Genomic DNA, 24,538 nt, shown 5'->3' on the forward strand with positions numbered 1-24,538 from the left:
GGTAACTGAATTTGACAGGTACCCGCTCTTACTTCCGCAGAGTTTTTGTTTGATCTTACCTGTTCCTTGATCCAGCTGCGCGCTGTCTTCCCGGCTTCTGTAATGGCGCTCGGCATGACAGCCGGGTGCCCAGTGCGCATGAGCGAGAAGTACTTGCGCTTTGTGATTGGTCCGGCGGCTTCTGGGATCTGTCATGTGTCCCAGGTACCACCTTACCATTCACAAAAAGCACCGCTTCTTGCGCATGCGCACTTGGCACCCGGCTGTCATGCCCAGTGCCCACACTACAGAAGACAGCACGCCGCTGGATAGAGGAACAGGTAAGGTCCCGCTGCAGAGCTGAGCGTCCGGCCCGGTATTCTGACACGGCCACGGTGGAAATACCGGACTGGCCGCTCCATATTCGCTCCATAAGACGCGCTGACATTTCCCCCCCAGTTTTGGGGAAGAAAAAGTGCGTCTTATACGGCGAAAAATACGGTATATGGAGTTTGATAAATATCACATGGTGTTTTATGATATTTATGCATGCCACATAAGAATTGAGTGCATAAGGTTTATTTTGTTTGCATCACATTTGTATTAAACACAGAGGGACTGATAGCACTGACACACACACACTTATAAAATATTCAGCCAGACACGTTTCCTAATCACTTGCATTACTTTTTTCCAAGACAAGAAAAACTGACAAGATTACACCGTATGATTTAGTTTGATCTAAAACCTGTTTGTCAATTTAGTAGACTAACTAGTGCTGGAAAGAACTGTCAAACTTACATAACTTCTCAAGCAGAGGTTTTTTCACCACAATAAAAAAAAAAAAAAAACTGGGCTAGAGTCTTACAATGTCAAACATTTTTTAAAGTTGTTAACACCAGTTGTATCAATGTGCTAGAAATCTGTCTTGTAATACTCTGTATTTTAGATGACACAGCAGGCCAATTTTAAGATATGTCCTGGTCATTTATTGCCCAGATCTTGTACATCAGAAGTTGAAAGTATGGCATGTGCTGTACCTAATTCAATTGTTATTGGAGCACTTGAGGATGTCTGACCTACAGTTAAAAATCACCGACGTTTTGTTGGCGGTTGAGATGTACATTCTGGAAATACAGTTGGAAGGGCATCCTTTTTCAAATAGGTCTGTGACCCTCTCAGTTCATAAGAATCACGAATGAAGTGAAGGGAACACACTCTAAAAGTTCCTCGAGGGCCATTGACAATTCTTTCTGCCAGGCGTTCCAAGTCCCCAAAGTCTTGCTTCATTTGCTGAAGCCACTGCTTTACAAGTTCTTTTTCTGTTGGAAATACATGAAGTATCAAATCATCAGTCTTGTTCCTGGATGTAGTTGAACATCCTCTGACCATACATACTGGCATCCTGGGGGAGAGGAGCATATAGATTACAGCATCTGAAAACATTGCAGAGAAGTGAACATGTTAAATAAGTTTCTCTCTCTTTTTTTTTTTTTTACAGATAAGTACTCACTTCAGATGTTTTTTGCGGAGTTATTCAGGACTTGGATCGTTCTTCAAATGTTCACTCCAGCTGCACAAGCTGAGAAAAAAAAAACAGTGTTACTGGCCAAGCTATTTTTATTCTTGATGGTCTTGATTGCATGCTAGTTTTTAAATTAAAAGAGAGCTAAGCTATTATGGACAGGTTGTATAATTATTAATTTTTAATAAATCCAACATCACTGCACTGTATATGAAATATTCAATACTGTATGGTTTTCGTGTTAGTGCTTCTTCATATGCCTAAGAGTTCCTTCTTAGCCGTTTACAAAAAAACAGATGACAGACGTTATGGAGAACCTGCGCTTGGGCCTATAGCGTATTTTCCCGAACATGTCACTAAAGCGATTGCGATAAAGCATTGCCGTTCACCCGAGCACAGCGGCATACAGCCATTCACTTCTGTCACAGGCTCTCCAGCTGCAGGAAAATGCAGATTTTTCTGCTAGGCATATTTTATGCATATATACTGTATATGTCCACATGCACAAGGCCTTAATAAAATCTGATTGACCTGACAATTATTTTTTATAAATCTGCAAAGTCACATTGTGGATGGCTCCTAAGTCTTTGAAGCAGACTCCTAGCTTTTGGAAAACCTTTCTAGGCCAGTGTATTTAATATTAATAAATATAAAATGTTGAAATTGTTTTTTTTCCTCTACTACATAGAGAGTTAAACATTATCAAAGGGTTAATTTGATAAAGTCAGGTGACGAAACACGTGTCAGAGTCGGGCCACATGATGTACTCTGGAATGAGACATTCACCTAACATCCCCCGCCAGAAGTGACTTATTGCTCGTGAGCAGCGAGGAGGATTGAGCGAGAGGCTCGCTCCATGTGATATGCAGATACCCTTTACGGTTATTGTGGATGTTTTGGCATACTTTCATTTATTTTATGTGAGTGCAATATTCTCTATTCAATAAATGGTTTTTAATGGATTCACACTATAAGTTTCCTTTCACATCTTTCCCTGATTACGGAGTGTAATAGTTTGGAGGATGTCCCGCCATCATATCAGTCTCTAATTGATGAAGGGCTTGTTGATTAATGATCTGTACTACGTCGACACTCACCACAAGCGCTATTGCCTGTCAGGTTTGGATGGGCCACAAAATATGGTGAGTGCCACTGAATTGGGGGAGGTTTTCCTCTAGAGCACGTGGTGATATCTGAGTGCAATTTATTCAGTTATTGTTATGTTGTTCACGTGGTGATCTCGGTGGATCAATAAGGACTTTGTACTTCATCACAATTTTCATTTTTCAGTTGGATTTGTCAAATGATATAAATATTTGTGTATATATTATTTGAAGTGTTATATTTTGTATCATATTCCCACTTCGTGATGTGTTTCACATTTTTTTTTGCGCTGCTTTTATTTGTCATTGTTAAAAATGATTACCTGTTACTACTGCCCACAGACACTGCTAACCCATATTCAGAGATATATTTCTCTAATAGGTTGCTAGATGAAGTATGCCTACAATTCTTAAACTTGCCCTCAAGTCTCACCGACAGTGCATGTTTTGTTCATCTCCAGACAAATGCACAGGGAAATCTGGCGACTTAGTTAAATCGGTGATTATCCTGCAAATGTCCCTGAGAGAAAATTGCGAAACAAGCACAGATGGTAAGGTTGTAGAAAGGGTTAGAGAACTTATGCAACGTCTCATTCAATACTGCAGCCCATTAAAGTCTGGGTGAAAGGGCTTTGGCTCTGTGATTAACTGCAGGAGGGAGTGCCTGATGTCAGCTGCATCATGATGGGTGTACGGTCTGAGATTTTACTTAATACACAGTCTCCTCTCTATAAATATGCAGAGAATTCTTTGACTGACATGGTAGTCTGCGGGACAGCAATAAAAAAAAAAAAAAGTAGGTGGCAGGAGAAGGAGTAGTGTATACAGACAGGCTCCCTCACTTGCTGCCACTAAATGTCATTACCGGTTTTTAAATGCAATTGCCAGCTTTTTTTCTTCACTTTATAGCTCCAAGGAGCTGTCATTGGCCCCACCACTAAAGTAAATAAAGGAGAACCCGCCCCTTTGTTTACTTTAGCAGCTAGGCGAATGACAGCTCCCTCTCAGAGCTATAAAAGTGCAGAAAAAAAGCTGGCAATTGCATTTCAACACCAGCAATGACATTTTGCTGCAGCAAGTGAGGGAGCCTGTCTGTATACACTGCTCCCTCACTGTATACACTGCTCTTCTGCCACCTCCTTGCACACACTAATGCTGATAGTTCAAAAGGCAAAATAAGATTTGGCTGGATCCAGAACCTTTAGAAGTCAGCTCTGTAACCAACACATCACTTGGGAGTAGAGGAGTTTGGATTTCATCCTTAACACTGCCCAACCCAAAACGTTTTTCATCCCCAAGACAAACTACTGACACTCCCAGACTGACTCTACAGTTCAGGAGCAGTTTCTGCATTACAGATCTAAGCCTGATGGTGGCCTCTGAGGTCTGCAACACAATATTCTGTTGTGGGTAAAATTCGTTCAGTATCAAGACAAACTGACGTGTTTGACTCCACAGACCAAGTTTTCTCTGGCCTAAAGGTTCAGGAATCCTGGTTTGGAGTTAGCAAATCCTTCCACTCTTTTGGACGAACATCACAATGGAAGCCAACCTGAAAGACTAGGGAGGATTCCTAGACACCTTGTTAGTGCAGAGTAGTTGGTCGACAGAGAAATCTCATCAATCAACATTCAGGACCTCTGATTGATTTGGCTGTCTCTGCAACACTGGACTTCCTGACTGGAAAGTAATTCTTCAAGGGTCAATGCCACAGTAGTGGCATATGTCTAATACTAGGTAGGTACAAGAAATATTATCAAGGCAAGAAAGGATGATTCTAGTCTGGGAAGAATTCTTCACTCCAGCCTTATCTGCTGTTAACATTACAGGTGTAAACATCTGACAACCTGAGCTGGAAGCGTCTGACCTGGGGAAATGGTCCCTACATGTTTAAGTGTTTCAGGACCCATGTTACAGCTGCAATATGTGGACCTCCTGTCTTCCAGGTTTAGCAAACTGGACAGGTTTGTCTTCAGATGCAGAGGTACTTTGGTGGAAGCAGTAGATGCTCTGGTATGAGGTTAGTAAAGCATGATCTTTGCCTTTCTTCTAATTAAACCCCTTCCTGTCCGCTATACAGGATCAGGGTGAATGGGAATTCTGATAATTCTCAAAGCTCCAAACGGGCCCAGGTGGATGTGGTACACTGACCTTATCAAACATCTGGCAGACATCTCATGGGCTCTTCCAGATGAACCCTCCCTATTTCAAGAAATGCTTTTCCACACTGTTTCACAGGTGTTACCTTTGTTGAAGTGAAGAGCTTATGAGACAGGGGTCTCTCCAATTTAGTAACTCCCCATGCTATTAAAAGATAGCAAGTCTACCTCCCTTAAGGTCTAACATCACATATGGAAGGCTTACTTCACTTGGTACTAAGAAAGGAAATTTCCTCCCAGGAAATGCTCCATGAGAGGAGTCCTAACTTTTGAATCGGGTCTGAATTAGCATTTGGCCTTGAGTACTACAAGTGAGGCAAATGTCAGCTCTTGCAATCTTATTCCAATGATTGTTATCCTTCCATTTATTGTTCAAGACTTTTGCAGAGGGCATTTTATGTGGCCCCTTTTGTTATAACAAACTGCAAAACCATGGGATTTAAATTTAGTTTGTTTTAACTTCAAAGAAAAACTTTTATACCCAATAATGATATTCTTCTTTCCATTCCCACTTACAAGGTTATGTTTCTTTTGGCCATCACCTCTGCCTGGTGTCTAGGCTAGCAGCTTTGTCCTGCAAAGAACCCATTTGGCTCACTCAAGGACAAAGTAGTATTATGCCTAGAGCCTCCTTTCTAAGGCGCTTTCAGCCTTTCACCTCAGCCAGGACATTGTTCCTCCATCTCTTAGAAAATTAGAAGGAAATTTCCCTTCACTACCTGGGATGTAGCTTCTGCTGTGTTAATGTGCATTTCAGTTGCTACTTCCTTAAATATGGACTTGTCATTCCTTTTGATCCCTATAAAGAGGAACCAACTTGAAGGATTGGTGAATATGTAAGGTTCTAATCTTATGTTCTAGTAAGCCTCTCAATCTGCTCAGGGACAGATTTAAATGAGATCAGAGACCTGCAGGACTGGAAGAAGAAACCATTTCCTCTTGCACAGGCATCATAAAATCTTTCATGCAAACAGATGACTCTGAACATGCTATAAAGCATTATGAGATAAAAGTTTACTATGAGAGTTTGGCTTTGCAATTACCACACTTTTTTTCTTACTCTAACAGACTTGCCCACACAAAAATGACAAGGTATATAAAAGTTATAAGTAACCTTAAGACACTAATAAGGATACTAAAGCATAAGGTTATCTCAGAAGGCAAATCTGGAAGGAGGACCCAGACTTTGTGGAAGACCTGAGTTGTCTGCCTATGAGGTCAATAATGCTTCAAGCTCAAGATGCCCACCAGTGTTAGTTAGACATCCAAACTCCTCTACTCTGAACTCCACCTGCACAGTTCCTTGTCCCCAAGGACTTTCCTTCGGGAGTGGGGATGCCTGCGTTCTTAACTTGCAAGCCTGAAATTCACACTTGATGTGACAGAAATGCGCAATTCCCCAGCATCGGAAATGGGCCTGTCACCATCCTGGTCCTCTCCCAGGCTATACTTGTGTTCCCAACATGCCACCCTCTCCTGCAAGCCAGGAGGACCCAGGGAGAAGCACTGTCAGCACCAATTTCCCAACCTTCCATACACTTCCACAGTCAGAGGGGACATCAACTATGCAGGACCGCCAGTCACTTCTAACACCGCTTCTGGTGGCAAGATTCAGCAGAAGTAGATAAGTACACCCTCAGGTAAGTAGGTAGGACACCATTTATTACAAAGATCTGGCTACACTGAGGATAGGGGGTGCTCAACACCACAATTATCAAAGCCTGGAAAAGACAAACAGTGTGTCATCCTGAATGGTTGGAAACAAGAGGATGACAGGGAAGGGCTTTTTAACGGCTTCCTCGCTTGTGTTTTCTGCTGGTGACACCAATTATCTTTCAAGTAGCTCTCCTGGAGGGTGATTAGGGAAAATAAAGGATAGGAGATGTGTGTAGCAAGCAGAGCCTACAAAAGTTAACCTTTCATATTAAATGGCAAAATACTGCTCTACTAAGTTGTAGTTTATTTACTGAAGGTAAATATACTGTGCACTGCAAGTGCAGTTGCTCCAGAGCTTAGTAAATGAGATAAAGCGTCACTTTGCCAAGAACACCCAATCACATACAAAGAAAATAAAAACATTTTTGCTTGCACATGATTGGATGACATAAATCAGCAGAGCTTCCCCTCAGATGTAGAGCAACTGCACTCGAAGTGAACTTGCGGGTGCGCTTGCAGTGCACAGTATACTGTATTTGCCTTGAGTAGATAAACCCCTATATGTATCACAGCTTTGTGATCCAGACACCTCTGCCAGATTCTCAATCTACACTGCATTCTACTTGATCAGAACACACCCCAAGCATGAGAACTTGAAGAGTGTTATCCCATCCTTTCCCAGTCCAAGTACTGCTGTGCAGGGAAATACAGGAGACTGATCTGAAAAATTCAGGAAAATGAATAACTAGGGTTCAGGTTTGGATAGATAGAAAACAAATCCATATGGTTAAGATTTCAGTTTTTATGTATAAAAGGGGAATGCAGAACATGCACTGTTAAATTAAAATAACCTACATGCATCAAAATGACCAAATACATAGAAATCATTTGCACTACCAAACTTACCACCTCTTTCTAATGCTAGTGCTGATATCTGACCCAGAAAGGTCTGATAATAAATAAGCCAGTAACTGGAAATGTTTCTCTCTCTGCGAACCTGAAGAACCACATTGAGGCTACATCAAGCTGTCTGGGGAGACTCTCTCTCTTGCACACATTAAACAACCCCCAACATGGTAATAAAGGAGGTGCTCAGAAGACAGTGTGCAGAAATCACAGCAAAAGTCAAGAAAAGGGAAAAAGGGGTTTCTACCTTACCTGGAGATGTTCCAGTCATCTCTTGAAGCTGAATTGATAAGGTGTCAAGTTCTGTAGGATTCAGGCTTCATGCTAGCAGCTCATGGTAATGGAGCTCCATCCCAATGATCACATTTTTCCTGAATGTTGTGCACGCTGCGTGGCTTCTGTGTTCATTTCCAAGAGTTTAGTAACAGAAACATTAGTACAACGTTCGCTCTCAACACAATAGAAATAAATTGAAAAATCAAGAGAACACCTTTGATTACAAAATATCCTTGAAAGCTACCCATACACACTCCCTGCTTGATAATATGTTTCTCTCTCTGCGAACCTGAACAGACACATTAAAGCCATGCCAGGCTGTCTGGAGAGACTTTTTCTAGCACACAATGCAAAAACCCCCAATACAGTGACATAATGGAGGCTACAAGAAGACAGTGTGCTGAAAGTACATAGCTGCAGATGTAAAGAAAGTTCAATTTAACATTTCTTACCAGCAGAAGCTATTGATAAGCCATCCCAGAAATCTGAAAGGAAAAAAAAAAAAAAATTTGATTACCAAGTAACATGCCATATCACCCTCATCCATCCCCTGTCATATTTATGGTTTACATTACTGCAAACCTGAACATCAAAAGGCAGGTTTAGGCTCCCTCTGGCACAGATGGCAAAACCATTGACACAGGCATCATAAAACTAAGAAAGGTTTATTAACTCCCCCCACCACAGGGGACGAAGTGCAGTTCTGTTTTGATCCATCCTTTGGTGCCGACCATGCACTAGTAAGAAGATGAATCGCAAATGAGGGTTGGTTGACAGTGCTCACCAGGCAGCAAGTACAGGAGTCAGCAGGTACACACATGAGAAGCTGAGCAAGCCACTCCCACCACTGGCCGTCCAGTGAGCGCTGGAGGGACAGAGCACAGAGTGGTGACTGACCGCCACTGCTCTGTGCTCACAGTGGACCCAACAACTGAGTGATCTGTGATGGCTTAGTTGTCTGTGTACAGCCAGCGGGGGAGAGATGCAGCATCAGATCAATGCTGAGCCCTGTACACTTTGATGACAGGTCTGTGGTAGCCACAGTTATTTGTCCAGCCAATGACTGCCTGTGGCGGTCGCTGCTGAACGCACACAAAGCGCTTTCAACAGTAATCATCGCAGGTAATTCCTGGCTGGGCGGATACCTGCAGCTGCCACAGACCTATCAACATTTAAATATGCCAGATAATGTCATGCTGCGCCTCCCTGAAAATGTGCTCTCAAACCAATATCCAAGTGTTAATTAGAAATGAACCCCATGATATGTATGTCCTAGGTATTATCACAATTAATTTTCCAATAAAAATACCAAACCAGTTCCAATCATAAGCTCTGAATATATACCATACCACATAAATCGTGCATAAGTTATGAATGAAATGACTATAAACAGACATAAGTATAAATATGAAATCGTCCACAATCTTTGTGGTGTGTGTACAAGTTCTTTCAATATATCCGTGTTCCACCCCCTGTACTCACTACAGATCATGCATGTTTACCAGCACGGTTCAATTCTGAGCTCACCTCCTCTTATGGACCTACACAAGTCCATATGTGCTTGCGACTGCACAGGTTCATAAGAGGAGGGAGTGCAGGACTGAACGGTGGTGGTAAACACGTTGCATGATCTGGAGTGAACACAGGAGGTGAAATAGATACAATGAAAGAACTTCATACACACCTTGATTGTGGATGATTTCATATTTATACTTACATCAGTTTAGAGTTATTTCATTCATAACTTTTGTACGATTTATGTGGTATGGTATATATTCAGAGCTTATGGAACTGGTTTGGAATTGTTTTTATTGGAAAATTAATTGTGATAATACCTAGGACACAATACATATCACCTGGTTCATTTCTAATTAACACTTGGATATTGGTTGGAGAGCACATTTTCAGGGAGGCGCAGCATCACATTATCTGGCATATTTGCACTTTGTTGTTTACAGCCAACTTAGTTTATTGCACTTTATACTATTAGACACAATTCATTCATTCTGAATGGCACCCCCGTGCATCTCAGCCCACAGTGTGATCGCAAGAACTGCATGGTCAAAAAGACCATGTGGTTTCCCTGTGGCCATGTTTTTAAAAAGGTGCATGCACATTTTTTTTTTCTGGACATGCGACACAGCAGTTCATTTAAATGAATGGGCCACCACGCTCGAGCAAACGCAGGTCACACAGCCTGCACTAGTGTGAATCAGGAGTTCTAGACAAAAGGAGAACATTTTTTTAACCCCTTGATGCTGACCACACGCAAATTAGCGGCCTAACAGAACTGGGCTTTTTTCCATGGGGTCGCTAATTTGCGTACCTGTCTTTCTGCGTGTAGCATACCGCACGGCACGCTCCCAGCACAAAGACCGGGGTGTCACTGAGAGCTCTGGGTCCTGTTCTAACGATTGGGAACTGGAACTCCAGATTCCAGGCCACCTGATCATTATGAGAGCCTCTGATTGGCTATAACAGCGGTCACTGTGAAACCCGCCCTCTTGTTTTCTCTCTCAGAATGGAGGAGAGAGATACCTTGTATCTCTCTCTGTCCTTTCAGAGAGAAAAAAAAATAAACAAGTGTGTGTAAAAAATAAATCAAATTAAACAAAAATACCTAGATCAAGGTTTGATCTAGGTCTGTGCGAGGGTTAGTGTTTGTGTCAAGGGTCAGGTTTTTCTTTTTTTAAATTACTATGAGTGGCAGGATTTAAAACAAAAAAAAAAAAAGGAAAAGAAAAAATTGTGCAGTTTCTGGGCTGCACCACGGGTACAAACAACAACATACATACATGTGGTATCACTGCGATTGTCAGGAACAGGAGAAATTATTTTGGGTTGTTCTTTGTTGGTAGGTTATGGTAGTAGCAAGAAATATACAGCTACATTTTTTTTTCTTTGGTAATAAAAAAAAAAAAAATCAGGAGATATCCATTACCATTTATCACCAAATGAAAGCCCAGTTTGTCCTGAAAAAAAAAAACTATCTATAATTCACGTGGATGTACAAAGTAGTTGTGGTGATATGTACAGTTTGACTAACATGTTAAGTTGCTAAATTGTGTTCAGACATTGAGGAGTTCAATGTCTGAACACAAGTTGCACTGTGAAAAATAGAAGTCAGCAGCTACAAAAACTGCAGCTGCTGACTTTAAAAAACAAAAAAAACAGCCACTTACCTGTCCCACAATCCCGCGGTGTCCTCCCTACAGCTTGTTTCACCAGCCATCCTCTGTGTTCCAGGCACCGGCATCTTCAATGTGGGCACCTGGCTATGACAGCTTGCGGCTTCACAGCCGGGTACCCACTGTACATGTGCGAGAAGCACTGCCGGAATGGCCCCGTAATCTTCTAGGACCTGTCACATGTCCCACAAGACTTTGGGGAGGGAGAACTACTTTCTCCTAGGCGATCGCAGCGGAAGTGGGTACAAGTCAATTTTGGGTAACCGCTGCTCCCCAAAGATGCCAATCCTTAATGGGGAGCGGGGGACCAGTCTTTAAAGCCAAACTTTCCCTTTTGGGTGGAGCTCCAATTTATGATTTGTTTTACGGCACGATAGGGTTAAAAAAAGACTGTCTCATTTAGTTTACATGGTTGTTTTAGATTCCTCCTTTCCTCTAATACACAGATCCCTACATAAGACAAGGGTGACAAGTTCTTTAAATCCCATTACAAGGCAGACCCCATGGGGTTAAGGCAGCCTCACTAGTGCCTCATCAATGGAATGGCAATGTATGTATGACACCATGGAATCCCAGCTATAGAGAAGGCTAACCCGCCCCATCATATCCACTGCTCCGGGTACACCGTGCAGATCCCTCACCTCATAGCCGCCGAGCATCATGGCTTCCTCCGATCCACCACATGGTCATCCAGCACAGCGCAAGGTGGGGCGGGGCTACGAAGGGAAGTGACTTCACCGGGAGGCGGGGCCGTGCATTGCAGAAGAGGCAGGGAGTGCCGGGACCTGGAAGAGGGAGGTTCTTGGGTCGGTACCTCAGGAGGAGGTGTGTGGTGTGAGGTGTGTTCACCGAAGCCAGTGAGGCTCATTACTCACCTGTATGGAGGGAGTGCTGCTGGTTTACATATATTATTCAGTAAAATGAGGCTGTAAACTCCAGGATACGCATAATATGGCCTAAATGATCAGTATGTACTCTCCCTTGAATGTGGTGTACCTTGTGGATTTTTCCCACGTATGTGCAGTAATCTGTGAAGCTTTACCTCTCCCTGTAAAACAGACCAGTCACTGCTGCTTCCTCTCCTTGTGCAGGGTGACTGGTCTTGTGTCCACCCCTTCCTGTAGTTTCGGCAGAAAACCCATAGTAGATGGAGGCTGCTAGGCCCCTCCCACAGCTCTGCTTTCTGCTCAGGATTTGTACAGCACAGTGATGAGATTTCTGCTACTGTTATATGGTAATATCTGGGTTTGCGTTAACTTCTGATGTGCACATGGTGGATTTATATTCCTTTCACTATTGAGGAATAATTTGTACTTGGAGTTCAGCTTTGAAGTGTATGTAACCCTAACAAAGAACTTGTCTTATTCGCTGCCTTTCATTCTGCTAAATACACCATTAAGTGTTTTGTTATTGCAGCTCGATGTATGTATATGAAAATATCTGTTGATCCTACCAGAAACCTTGTGAGCAGATCACTTCCTGTGCTGACTTCTGTTATTTCCAGCCATCTCTGAGAAGTGTGGAACCACAGCCCTCACATACCCAGGGCCGGTGCTAGACTATTTTGCACCCTAGGCAAGCCCAGCTACTTGCACCCCCCCCCCCCCCCCACAAAAAAATAAAATATTAAAAACAGTAGAAAATATTAAATCAACAAAAACCATGAAACTCTTACATTTCTTTCAATTTGCAAAAATAAGTGCCATAAGATAGCTCCGACAGATCCCAGGCTGGAACTCCACAGGTAATAGGGGGAGGTAAAATGCTGTGACAACAGGCAACACCCCCCCCCCCCCCCTTGAACTGAGGGATCCCACACAGTGACAAATCTGACACAACACACCACCAACACTGACTCAGATCAGCAGGGCCTAGAAGAGCAGGCTGTGAGATCATGAAGATGTCATCACTCACTGACACATTGCACATGTGCTGGATGTCTGGGCGGCTGGGTCACACTCACAGACACAAGACATCAGAGTCAAACAATACCTTCCTCTGCAGGCGCAGCTCTGCCTCCACTGATGAATGGGAAGAGAAGGGCTGAAACTCCATAGTGATCGGCAGCCGCCAGTTGGCTTGCAGTAAGTAACTGAGTCTGAGAGGAATATTGGAAGAAGCTGCAGCTCAGCTGCTACACTGACCCCAGACACTCGGCATCTTCCTCTGTCCTTTCCTCCTCCCCTTCTGCCACCCCTCCCCTCAGCTGAAGGATCATTCATGCTGTGGCGGTGTCCCACACAGAGTGCCAGCCTGCGCTGCCCCCAGGTGGCAGTGTGCCCTAGGCAGCTGCCTAGTGGAAGCATTGGCCCTGCACATAGCTCCCAACGTTTTGAGATGGGAATGAGGGACACCTATTAGCAAAAGTATGTTGGCATAGGACACACCCCTGCCACGCCCCCTTAAAGGAAAATTACATTTAAAAAATGCTTAGTTAACCCCTTGGCACCAGCGCCTCCCGGCCCTTTAAGGGTTTCAGAAGCTGGGAGGCGGGGTGTGGTTTTAAGGTCATGTGACCGCTGTGATTCGCCGTCACAGCGGTCACATGATTGGGAAAGGTCCTGATCGAAAGAGGAGATCGGGAACCTTCCGTGAGTACCGGACATGTGTGCTGGGAGCGTGCAGGGTGCACACTCTCAGCACATATGTTTTTCTTAATTGCACCCAAATGTGCGGCCGCTCGGCGTCAAGGCCCAGATGCCGGAAGGCCGCACATTTACGTGCGGCCGGCGAGAAGAGGTTAAACCCAGGGGTGGACTGACAACTCATGGGGACCCCGGGCAATAGGGGATCATGGGGCCCCTGTGTCCTTGCCCAAACTCAAAAAAGCCTATGAAAAAGGTACCAGGGGCATCTTATGGGGCCCCCTACTGACCCCGGGCCCTCGGGCAGTGTCCGAGTTTCCAAATGGTCAGTCCGCCCATGGTTAAACCCACACTTTTTTTTACAACTACTATTCCCTTTTACTGGCTTTTGAAATTTATAAATATAGCAAATTGAGTGAAAGGTTTAGCACTGGAAAACACTTTTTGAAAGATAAACAGTGCATTTTATATACGATAGAGATCTGACCAAAATGAAGGACAAGTAAGGAGGAATGAGGGACAGAGGGACTTGGTTCCAAATCAGAGACAGCTGGAAGCTATGCCCTCAGTGTTTACAGACAATAGGAGATGGTGCCCTTCCATAGTCCTGTCCTATTTTTTTTATGTATTACAGTTCCTTATAGAGCGCCATCAATTTACACAGCATTTTACATATATATTGTACATTCACATCAGTCCCTGCCCTCAAGGAGTCTAAAGTCCCTAACTCACATTCATACATACACATACTAGGGCCAATTTACCTACCAGCATGTCTTTGGAGTGTGGAAGGAAACTGGAATACCCGGAGGAAACCCACGCAGGGACGGGGAACATGTGAGCTCCAGGCAGGTGGTGTTGTGGTTGGGATTTGAACTGTCAACCCTAATGCTAGGCGGAAGTGCTAACTACTTAGCCACGGTGCTGTCTTCTAATACAGTACTATTAGTGAGCGTGTCACCCTGGGACAGCAGGTGCGCTACTATAAATATCGCCAGGTGAAAATTAAGGGAGAAGAGCCTGGAAAAAAAAAAATAATGCAGCCATCACATTTAAGGATGGTAAATTGCAATATATTTAGTTTCTGGGTGTAGACACATTTAACCCTTGTATGTACAGTATGCAGAGTATGGATTTCTTACTTGTTTACACATTTATATGCATATCCTTCTCTACGTTTACATATATGGTGTAACCCACTTTTGAGGGGGGTGATAACAAATGACCATATGCAAACAGGATATTATGCTAAAGCAAAAATTGCTCAAACTGAGATAGTAAAGCGGTTCCTTAGGGATATAACTATATCACAGCGTACAGCACATGTGTGACATAGAGTATATATATTCCTCTAAAGAGGATTTTCAAAAAATTCCCTGAAAAAACAGGGGTACTAGGCACATATAGCATTCCCTATAAACTCCATATAAGCTCTATAAGTCTAAACAGCAACTGCCGCTAACTGAGCCCAAATAAGCAAAAGTAACTTGCCACCGGTGGAAGGTATGCTCTTATTTAAGATTGCCATGTGCGGACTGCTGGAATAGTAGCCTTATGGTAGTTTGTTCAAAGCCTCGTGCCTTCCTAGCATGGAGCTGGAGCAATGCCGCTCCTTCCTTCCTCGTGGGCACCGCACCCTATGAAGACGCCGAGCGTAGTGACGTCATTACGTTGACGCGTTTCGTCCGCCAATCACCGCGGACTTCGTCAGAACTGGGAGGGGACTTCACTCCATTGCCTTATATAGTACACTAATTGCATACAGAGAAATCTCCATGTCACCCTCTTGTGTTGAAAAGATATCACTCCTCAAGACTTATGTTAGGAATGGACTGGCCAGCAATGGTGGGACTCACCTGCCTTTTGATCTGCAGTACCAGGGCTGGCCAGCGGGTGCTCCCAGCAATCAGAGACTCAACCTTTCAGCCAGCTAAACACCTGGAACTGATGATGCTGGGGTATTTAAGGGATGGCCAGACCCACAGACTCTGCCTTGGTGTTGTGTTTCTCTTGGCCCTGTATCCTGTTCCTGCTCTCTGTTCCTGTCTGATTCTCTGCTACCTGTCCTGATCCCTGGCTTGTGACCCTGACCATCTCTCTGCTTGACCCTCTGTACTACGCTGCTTGCTACCTGCTGAACCTGGCCTGTGACCCCGACCATTCTCTGCTTGCTCCCCCTGTACCTACCTGCCCTATTGATATTGACCCGGCCTGCCTGACGACGCTTGCTTGTATATACTGTTATCTGTGGGTGGTTGGTTTGTTTGCACTGTGTTATGTTTTAGTATTGCACTGCGTTTATGTTTGTATTGTTAGTGTTAATAAATTGTATTGTTTATCACATATCTGAAGTCTGCGTTTCCCTGCATCAGTCACACACCTCTGGTCATACCTGGGAGCCCTGACATTACACCAAGGCCAATCCTGACCAGAAGTGGCTGCACAGGGAAGCCATCTTGGCTTGTTGATGGGAAGGATGGATCTGGATGAGGTTGAATATTTATATCTGCTAGTGTTTGATGACAGGGAGTATGCTTATCAGACTCTGAAGGAGTATACCCGGGATGAACTGCTAGAATGTATACGGCTCGCTCATGTTCTAGTAGATCAGGGCACAGAGTTCTCTGAGGTGCAGCCTTTGATAGAAGTTTGTGCTGAGTTGGTTTCATCTGGTTCCCCCGAATGCAGGGATGAATTTTTGCCACCATTTAGTGCAGACCAGGTAGAGTCCCTGGTGTGGTTATTAGAGGATGATGTGGGTTACTTTCTGGAGCGTTATTCCACATGTTCACCACAGACACTAAGAGATTGTATAAACGCAGTACAGTCATTGACCAGACAGGCTTTGTGTAAGCTCAGCTTTGTTCAACCCATACTGCAGACATGGACAGACTTGTTGCACCCAGCCTCAGTCAGCTTACAAAGACCCAGTCCTGCTTCTAATCTATTTCCTCAAAACTCTACTCCTGCATTCCCAACAGCTCCTCCTGCCCTGCTATCTACCGCATGTCAGTACCCTGTTCCCACTCGCTGCACCTATCCTGCCTTTAACCCTGTAAAAGAGCCCTCTGTAGCAACCGCTCCCTCTCCTGTTCCATTCTCCAGTTCTTCTCTGTCTCCAGCTGCTCCATTCGTTTGCAGACCTGCGTTTACTTGCAGTGCTCCAGTAGTTAAAACCAGAAAAAAGCGAAAATTCTTTCCAACCAATACCATCCTGCCAGTATCCAAACCGGTGAGCCTGCCTTCCGTGGTTCAGCCTGAAGCCTCTCTTCAGCCTGATGCCGGTACGCAGCCTGATGCCTCTCTTCAGCCTGATGCCTGTACGCAGCCTGATGCCTCTCTTCAGCCTGATGCCTCTACTCGGCCTAAAGCCTCTACTCGGCCTGAAGCCTCTACTCGGCCTGATGCCTCTACTCGGCCTGAAGCCTCTACTCGGCCTGATGCCTCTACTCGGCCTGATGCCTCTACTCGGCCTAAAACCTCTACTCGGCCTGAAGCCTCTACTCGGCCTGAAGCCTCTACTTGGCCTGATGCCTCTACCCAGCATGATGAACTGATCCAGCCTGACGATCCTATTAGGCCAGTTGACTCGATGCCCGCTGTTGATCCAGATGATCCGGTACCTGATGACCCGGTGCTCACTGTCGTGCCTGTTGACTCGGAGCCCACTGCCTTGCCAGATGACGCGGTGCCCGCTGTCAAGCCAAATGACCTGATGCCTGGTGACCCAGTGCCCGCTGTCCAGCCAGACGATCCAATGTCTGACCCAGGGCCCGCGGTCATACCAGTTGACTCGGAGCCCACTGCCTTGCCAGATGACGCGGTGCCCGCTGTCGAGCCAGACAATCCGGTACCTGATGACCCGGTGCTCACTGTCGTGCCTGTTGACTCGGAGCCCACTGCCTTGCCAGATGACGCGGTGCCCGCTGTCAAGCCAAATGACCTGATGCCTGGTGACCCAGTGCCCGCTGTCCAGCCAGACGATCCAATGTCTGACCCAGTGCCCGCGGTCATACCAGTTGACTCGGAGCCCACTGCCTTGCCAGATGACGCGGTGCCCGCTGTCGAGCCAAATGACCTGATGCCTGGTGACCCGATGCCCGCTGTCCAGCCAGACGATCCAATGTCTGACCCAATGCCAGCGGTCATCCCAGTTGACTCGGAGCCCACGGTTGTGCCTGGTGACTCGGTGCCCGCCGCCCCGCCTGGGGGCCTGAGACCTGTCGCTCCTCCTGGGGGTCCGGCGCCCGCCGCTCCGCCTGAGGGCCCGAGACCTGTCGCTCCATCTGGGGGTCCGGCGCCCGCCGCTCCGCCTGAGGGTCCGAGACCTGTCGCTCCGCCTGGGGGTCCGGCGCCCGCCGCTCCGCTTGAGGGCCCGAGACCTGTCGCTCCTCCTGGGGGTCCGGCGCCCGCCGCTCCGCCTGAGGGCCCGAGACCTGTCGCTCCGCCTGGGGGTCCGGCGCCCGCCGCTCCGCCTGAGGGCCCGAGACCTGTCGCTCCGCCTGGGGGTCCGGCGCCCGCCGCTCCGCCTGAGGGTCCGAGACCTGTCGCTCCGCCTGGGGGTCCGGCGCCCGCCGCTCCGCTTGAGGGCCCGAGACCTGTCGCTCCTCCTGGGGGTCCGGCGCCCGCCGCTCCGCCTGAGGGCCCGAGACCTGTCGCTCCTCCTGGGGGTCCGGCGCCCGCCGCTCCGCCTGAGGGCCCGAGACCTGTCGCTCCGCCTGGGGGTCCGGCGCCCGCCGCTCCGCCTGAGGGCCCGAGACCTGTCGCTCCACCTGGGGGTCCGGCGCCCGCCGCTCCGCCTGAGGGCCCGAGACCTGTCGCTCCGCCTGGGGGTCCGGCGCCCGCCGCTCCGCCTGAGGGCCCGAGACCTGTCGCTCCACCTGGGGGTCCGGCGCCCGCCGCTCCGCCTGAGGGCCCGAGACCTGTCGCTCCATCTGGGGGGTCCGGCGCCGCCGCTCCGCCTGAGGGCCCGAGACCTGTCGCTCCGCCTGGGGGTCCGGCGCCCGCCGCCCCGCCTGGGGGCACGATGCCTGTCGCCCCGCCTGTCGCCCCGATGCCTGTCGCCCCGCCTGGGGGCACGATGCCTGTCGCCCCGCCTGGGGGCACGATGCCTGTCGCCCCACCTGGGGGCACGATGCCTGTCGCCCCGCCTGGGGGCACGATGCCTGTCGCCCCGCCTGGGGGCACGATGCCTGTCGCCCCGATGCCTGTCGCCCCGCCTGGGGGCCCGATGCCTGTCGCCCCGCCTGGGGGCCCGATGCCTGTCGCCCCGCCTGGGGGCCCGGCGCCCGCCGCCCCTCCTGGGGGCCCGGCGCCCGCCGCCCCTCCTGGGGGCCCGGCGCCCGCCGCCCCTCCTGGGGGCCCGGCGCCCGCCGCCCCGCCCGGGGGCCCGGCGCCCGCCGCCCCGCCCGGGGGCCCGACGCCAGTCGCCCCGCCCGGGGGCCCGACGCCTGCTGCTCCGCCCGGGGGCCCGGTGCCTGCTGCTCCGCCCGGGGGCCCGGTGCCTGCTGCTCCGCCCGGGGGCCCGGTGCCTGCTGCTCCGCCCGGGGGCCCGGTGCCTGCTGCTCCGCCCGGGGGCCCGGTGCCTGCTGCTCCGCCCGGGGGCCCGGTGCCTGCTGCTCCGCCCGGTGGCCCGCTGCCTGCTGTTTCGCCTGGTAAACCGATGTGCCTCTGCCCGGAGTCCTGCCCGATGTGCCTCTGCCCGGAGTCCTGCCCGATGTGCCTCTGCCCGGAGTCCTGCCCGATGTGCCTCTGCCCGATGTGCCTCTGCCCGGTGTGCCTCTGCCCGGAGTCCTGCCCGATGTGCCTCTGCCCGATGTGCCTCTGCCCGGTGTGCCTCTGCCCGGTGTGCCTCTGCTCGATGTGCCTCTGCCCGGAGTCCTGCCCGATGTGCCTCTGCCCGATGTGCCTCTGCCCGATGTGCCTCTGCCCGGATTCCAGCCCGGTGTGCCTCTGCCCGGATTCCAGCCCGGTGTGCCTCTGCCCGGATTCCAGCCCGGTGTGCCTCTGCCCGGAGTCCAGCCCGGTGTGCCTCTGCCCGGAGTCCAGCCCGGTGTGCCTCTGCCCGGAGTCCAGCCCGGTGTGCCTCTGCCCGGAGTCCAGCCCGGTGTGCCAGTCTTTGATATCCCGCCAGTTACCAGACCCGGGCGGTGGAACATTTTGCCCAGCTAGGACTGTTTGGAGCGTCCTGAGGCCGCTCCTTGGGGGGGGGGGGTACTGTTAGGAATGGACTGGCCAGCAATGGTGGGACTCACCTGCCTTTTGATCTGCAGTACCAGGGCTGGCCAGCGGGTGCTCCCAGCAATCAGAGACTCAACCTTTCAGCCAGCTAAACACCTGGAACTGATGATGCTGGGGTATTTAAGGGATGGCCAGACCCACAGACTCTGCCTTGGTGTTGTGTTTCTCTTGGCCCTGTATCCTGTTCCTGCTCTCTGTTCCTGTCTGATTCTCTGCTACCTGTCCTGATCCCTGGCTTGTGACCCTGACCATCTCTCTGCTTGACCCTCTGTACTACGCTGCTTGCTACCTGCTGAACCTGGCCTGTGACCCCGACCATTCTCTGCTTGCTCCCCCTGTACCTACCTGCCCTATTGATATTGACCCGGCCTGCCTGACGACGCTTGCTTGTATATACTGTTATCTGTGGGTGGTTGGTTTGGTTTGTTTGCACTGTGTTATGTTTTAGTATTGCACTGCGTTTATGTTTGTATTGTTAGTGTTAATAAATTGTATTGTTTATCACATATCTGAAGTCTGCGTTTCCCTGCATCAGTCACACACCTCTGGTCATACCTGGGAGCCCTGACAACTTATCCCTAAGGAACCGCTTTACTATCTCAGTTTGAGCAATTTTTGGAAACCCTTCATTGGGTATATAGATTCAGGTATACAGTGCCTGCTATATATATAATACTCTTTTTGAAATTCATGTATTGAGACTACCTGGCTTCCCACCTGTATATACACTACTGAACAAGCAGTAAGGACCTGATCCTATTTCAAGTCGACGTGTGTCCTCTTGATCTTCACTGATGGTAATATATACCTTTATTTTGTTGTTTTTTATTATTCAGGGACTCTGCTTGATGCTTATGATCTATATATTTTTATATATATTTCTAGAACAGTGGTTCTTAACCTGGGTTCGATCGAACCCCAGGGGTTCGGTGAGTCAGTCTCGCGGGTTCGGCGGAGGTGAAGACCCACACCCGACTCATATGATTCGTGATGACATGCCCCGCTTGTCCATCATTGGCTGCAGGTGGTCACGCAACATCGCTTAGCCCAGTGGTCGGCAAGCCGCGGCTCGCGAGCCACATGCGGCTCTTTACACGCTTTAATGCGGCTCTTGTGTGCCGGCGCCCGCTCCCCTCCCTCCTCTCGGGCGGCAGGGACTCTGCAGCGCGATCCAAAAAAAAAAACAGCCAGGGCAGCGCGCTCAAATGCAATGATTGGCCAGTCTCGCTGCCACTCACATCCTGATAGCCAGTGATTGGCTGTCAGGATGTGTGTAGGCGGGGCAGTGTGACGAACGTGAGAGGAGCTAGGCTCCTCTCACAGTCCGCCCTGAAGACCGGAACGGTGCGGGAATACGGCGAGAGGAACGCGCGGAGCAAAGGTAAGTGAATTGACACAGGGGGGACTTGGCTTACTACTTGCTACTTACTTACTACTACTATATAAGGGATGAATTAATATGGGGGATGAATTACTATAGGGGGGATGAATTACTATAGGGGGGATTAATTACTATATGGGGGATGAATTACTATATGGGGGATGTATTACTATGGGGGGATGAATTACTATATGGGGGATGAATTACTATGGGGGATGAATTACTATATGGGGGATGTATTACTATGGGGGATGAATTACTATATGGGGGATGAATTACTATATGGGGGATGAATTACTATGGGGGATGAATTACTATGGGGGATGAATTACTATGGGGGATGAATTACTATATGGGGGATGAATTACTATATGGGGGATGAATTACTATGGGGGATGAATTACTATATGGGGGATGAATTACTATATGGGGGATGAATTACTATGGGGGATGAATTACTATATGGGGGATGAATTACTATGAGGGATGAGTTACTATGGGGGATGAATTACTATATGGGGGATGAATTACTATATGGGGGATGAATTACTATGGGGGATGAATTACTATATGGGGGATGAATTACTATGGGGGATGAATTACTATATGGGGGATGAATTACTATGGGGGGTGAATTACTATGGGGGATGAATTACTATGGGGGATGAATTACTATATGGGGGATGAATTACAGTTGCAAGAAAAAGTATGTGAACCCCTTGGGATTACGTGGAGTTTTGCATGAATTGGGCATAAAATGTGCTCTGAACGTCATTCAAGTCACAACAATTGAAGAACACAGTCTGCTGAATATAATACTACACAAACATTAGATGTTGCCATGGTTTAATTGCACATAACATGTAAACATTCACAGTGCAGGGAGGAAAAAGTATGTGAAGCCCTAGCTTAATGACTTCTCCCAGAGCTAATTGGAGCCAGGAATGAGCCAACCTTGACTCCAATCAGTGTGATGATATTGGATGTGTTGCTGACAGCTGTCCTGCCCTTAAAAAACACACACCTGTTTTGGGTTTACTGGTTTCAAGAAGCACTGTCTGATGTGAAGCATGACTCGCAGAAAAGAGCTCTCAGAAGACCTACGTTCAAGAATTGTTGACTTGCATGAAGCTGGAAAGGGTTACAAAAGCCTTGATGTTCATGTGTCCACGGTAAGACAGACTGTCTACAAATGGAGAAAGTTTAGCACTGTTGCTACTCTCCCTAGGCGTGGTCGTCCTGTAAAAATGACTGCAAGAGCACAGTGCAGAATGCTGCATAAGGTAAAGAAGAATCCCAGATTGTCAGCTAAAGACCTACAGAAATCTCTGGCCCAAGCTAACATTTTTGTTGACACATCTACAATAAGGAAAACATTAAACAAGAATGGAGTACATGGGAGGACACCACGGAGGAAGCCATTGCTGTCCAAAAAGAATATTGCAGCAAGTTTGAAGTTTGCAAAAGAGCACCTGGATGTTCCACAGCACTACTGGCAAAATATACTGTAGACAGATGAAACCAAGATTGAGTTGTTTGGGAAGAACACACAACACTATGTGTGGAGAAAAAAAGGCACAGCACACCAACATCAAAACCTCATCCCCACTGTAAAACATGGCGGAGGGAGCATCATGGTTTGGGGCTGCTTTGCTGCCTCAGGGCCTGGACGGATTGTTGTCATTGATGGGAAAATGAATTCCAGAGTTTATCAAGACATTTTGCAGGAAAATGTACGACCATCTGTCCGCCAACTGAAGCTCCGCAGAGGATGGGTGATGCAACAGGACAATGACCCAAAGCATACAAGTAATTCAACAAAACAATGGCTGCAACAGCACAGAATACGCCTTCTGGAGTGGCTCAGTCAGAGTCCTGACCTCAACCCGATTGAAATGCTGTGGCATGACCTTAAGAGAGTGATTCACACCAGACATCCCAAGAATATTGCGACACTGAAACAGTTTTATGAAGAGGAGTGGTCCAAAATTACTCCAGATCGTTGTGCAGGTCTGATCTGCAACTACAGGAAACGTTTGGTTGAGGTTATTGCTGCCAAAGGAGGGTCAACCAGTTATTAAGTCCAAAGGTTCACGTACTTTTTCCTCCCTGCACTGTGAATATTTACATGTTATGTGCAATTAAACCATGGCAACATCTAATGTTTGTGTAGTATTATGTTCAGCAGACTGTGGTTTTCTATTGTTGTGACTTAGATGACGTTCAGAGCACATTTTATGCCCAATTCATGCAAAACTCCACGTAATCCCAAGGGGTTCACATACTTTTTCTTGCAACTGTACTATGGGGGATGAATTACTATAGGGGATGAATTATTATATGGGGGATGAATTACTATGGGGGATGAATTACTATATGGGGGATGAATTACTATGGGGGATGAATTACTATAGGGGGGATGAATTACTATGGGGGATGAATTACTATATGTATATTTTCAATTGTCAAACCTTTTCACACTTATATCTTAAATAATTGGGAATGTCTAGTTCTAATTTATATATATATATATCAGTTTTGAAATATATACTGTATACCATATATTAGTTTGTAGACTCTATATTTGTTCTTTGTTCTTAATGGTTTTGTTCATTTTGTGCACCTATGTATAAATATATACCTATGTTTTGAGTTTTAAAAATCATATTTTATTTTTCCAATTAAGAAGGGTTCGGTGAATGCGCATATGAAACTGGTGGGGTTCAGTACCTCCAAAAAGGTTAAGAACCACTGTTCTAGAATCACTTGTTACTGTGGACTTTGTTTCACCTGGGGTGGTTACCTAGGAAGTCTCTACATCCATCATGCTGGTATGACAGCCAAGTTACTGAGAAGGTGATTAAAGTACTAGTTTATCTCTGTACGGGGCAGCTATGGTGTGATCTATGTACTATTTAAGCTTTTTTATCACCATGTTTTTTTGTTCCAGTTTCCAGTTACCAGGAAGCTATTCTACATACCCTGGCTTATACCAAGAATACATCTGAAAAATACATGGCTAATCTAAATACAAGACTGAATTATATGGAAATCTAGGATCACATAACTAGAGAATACCCCATTGCCCTATATGGTTCCCTATGTGACAAAATCACCCAGAAATGAGGACGCCAAGTGCTTTTAAATGATTTTATTTGTTTGATATGTTCACCGTGCTTATGCTTAACCTCCCTATGATCTATGTGATCAAATAAAGTACTCTTTGTAATTACTAAACTTATATTACTCCGCGTGGATTTCTACGTAACCACTTTCCTTTTGGGTGGTGTTGCTCTTGTCACACTACCATATTTTCTGTTATGCATTTTCCGGTTTATAAATCTACACTTCTATGATAAGTGAGTCGGAGATAGTACTAGGACACAAATTATCTGTGTCACTTCAGGTGGCTTCTCTCTGCTCTATTTTTGTGGTATATATGTATATACTTTTATCCATCTGACCATTTATTATTCATTATTTATGTGTTTGCTTTTTTATATATATTGATATTGACCATTTTGATATTCACCATTAATG

General features: G+C 47.0%; 2 long non-coding RNA genes across 2 annotated transcripts; one reads left to right on the plus strand and one right to left on the minus strand.

Annotated features, from left to right (window-relative positions):
* Positions 1-542: 542 nt before the first annotated feature.
* Positions 543-11,549, minus strand: LOC149460070 (uncharacterized). Its single transcript, XR_016313141.1, has 5 exons — positions 11,434-11,549; positions 8,057-8,089; positions 7,581-7,726; positions 1,493-1,561; positions 543-1,384 (listed from the first exon to the last, which is right to left on the minus strand). It is a non-coding gene; the product is annotated as an uncharacterized LOC149460070 (long non-coding RNA).
* On the plus strand, positions 11,538-24,235 carry LOC149460071 (uncharacterized). Its single transcript, XR_016313142.1, has 2 exons — positions 11,538-11,631; positions 23,949-24,235. It is a non-coding gene; the product is annotated as an uncharacterized LOC149460071 (long non-coding RNA).
* Positions 24,236-24,538: the final 303 nt, after the last annotated feature.

Source organism: Staurois parvus, unplaced genomic scaffold (assembly GCF_062004578.1).
Source record: "Staurois parvus isolate SC_StPar_1 unplaced genomic scaffold, SC_StPar_1.0 ptg000235l, whole genome shotgun sequence".
Classification (NCBI taxonomy): Eukaryota; Metazoa; Chordata; class Amphibia; order Anura; family Ranidae; genus Staurois; species Staurois parvus.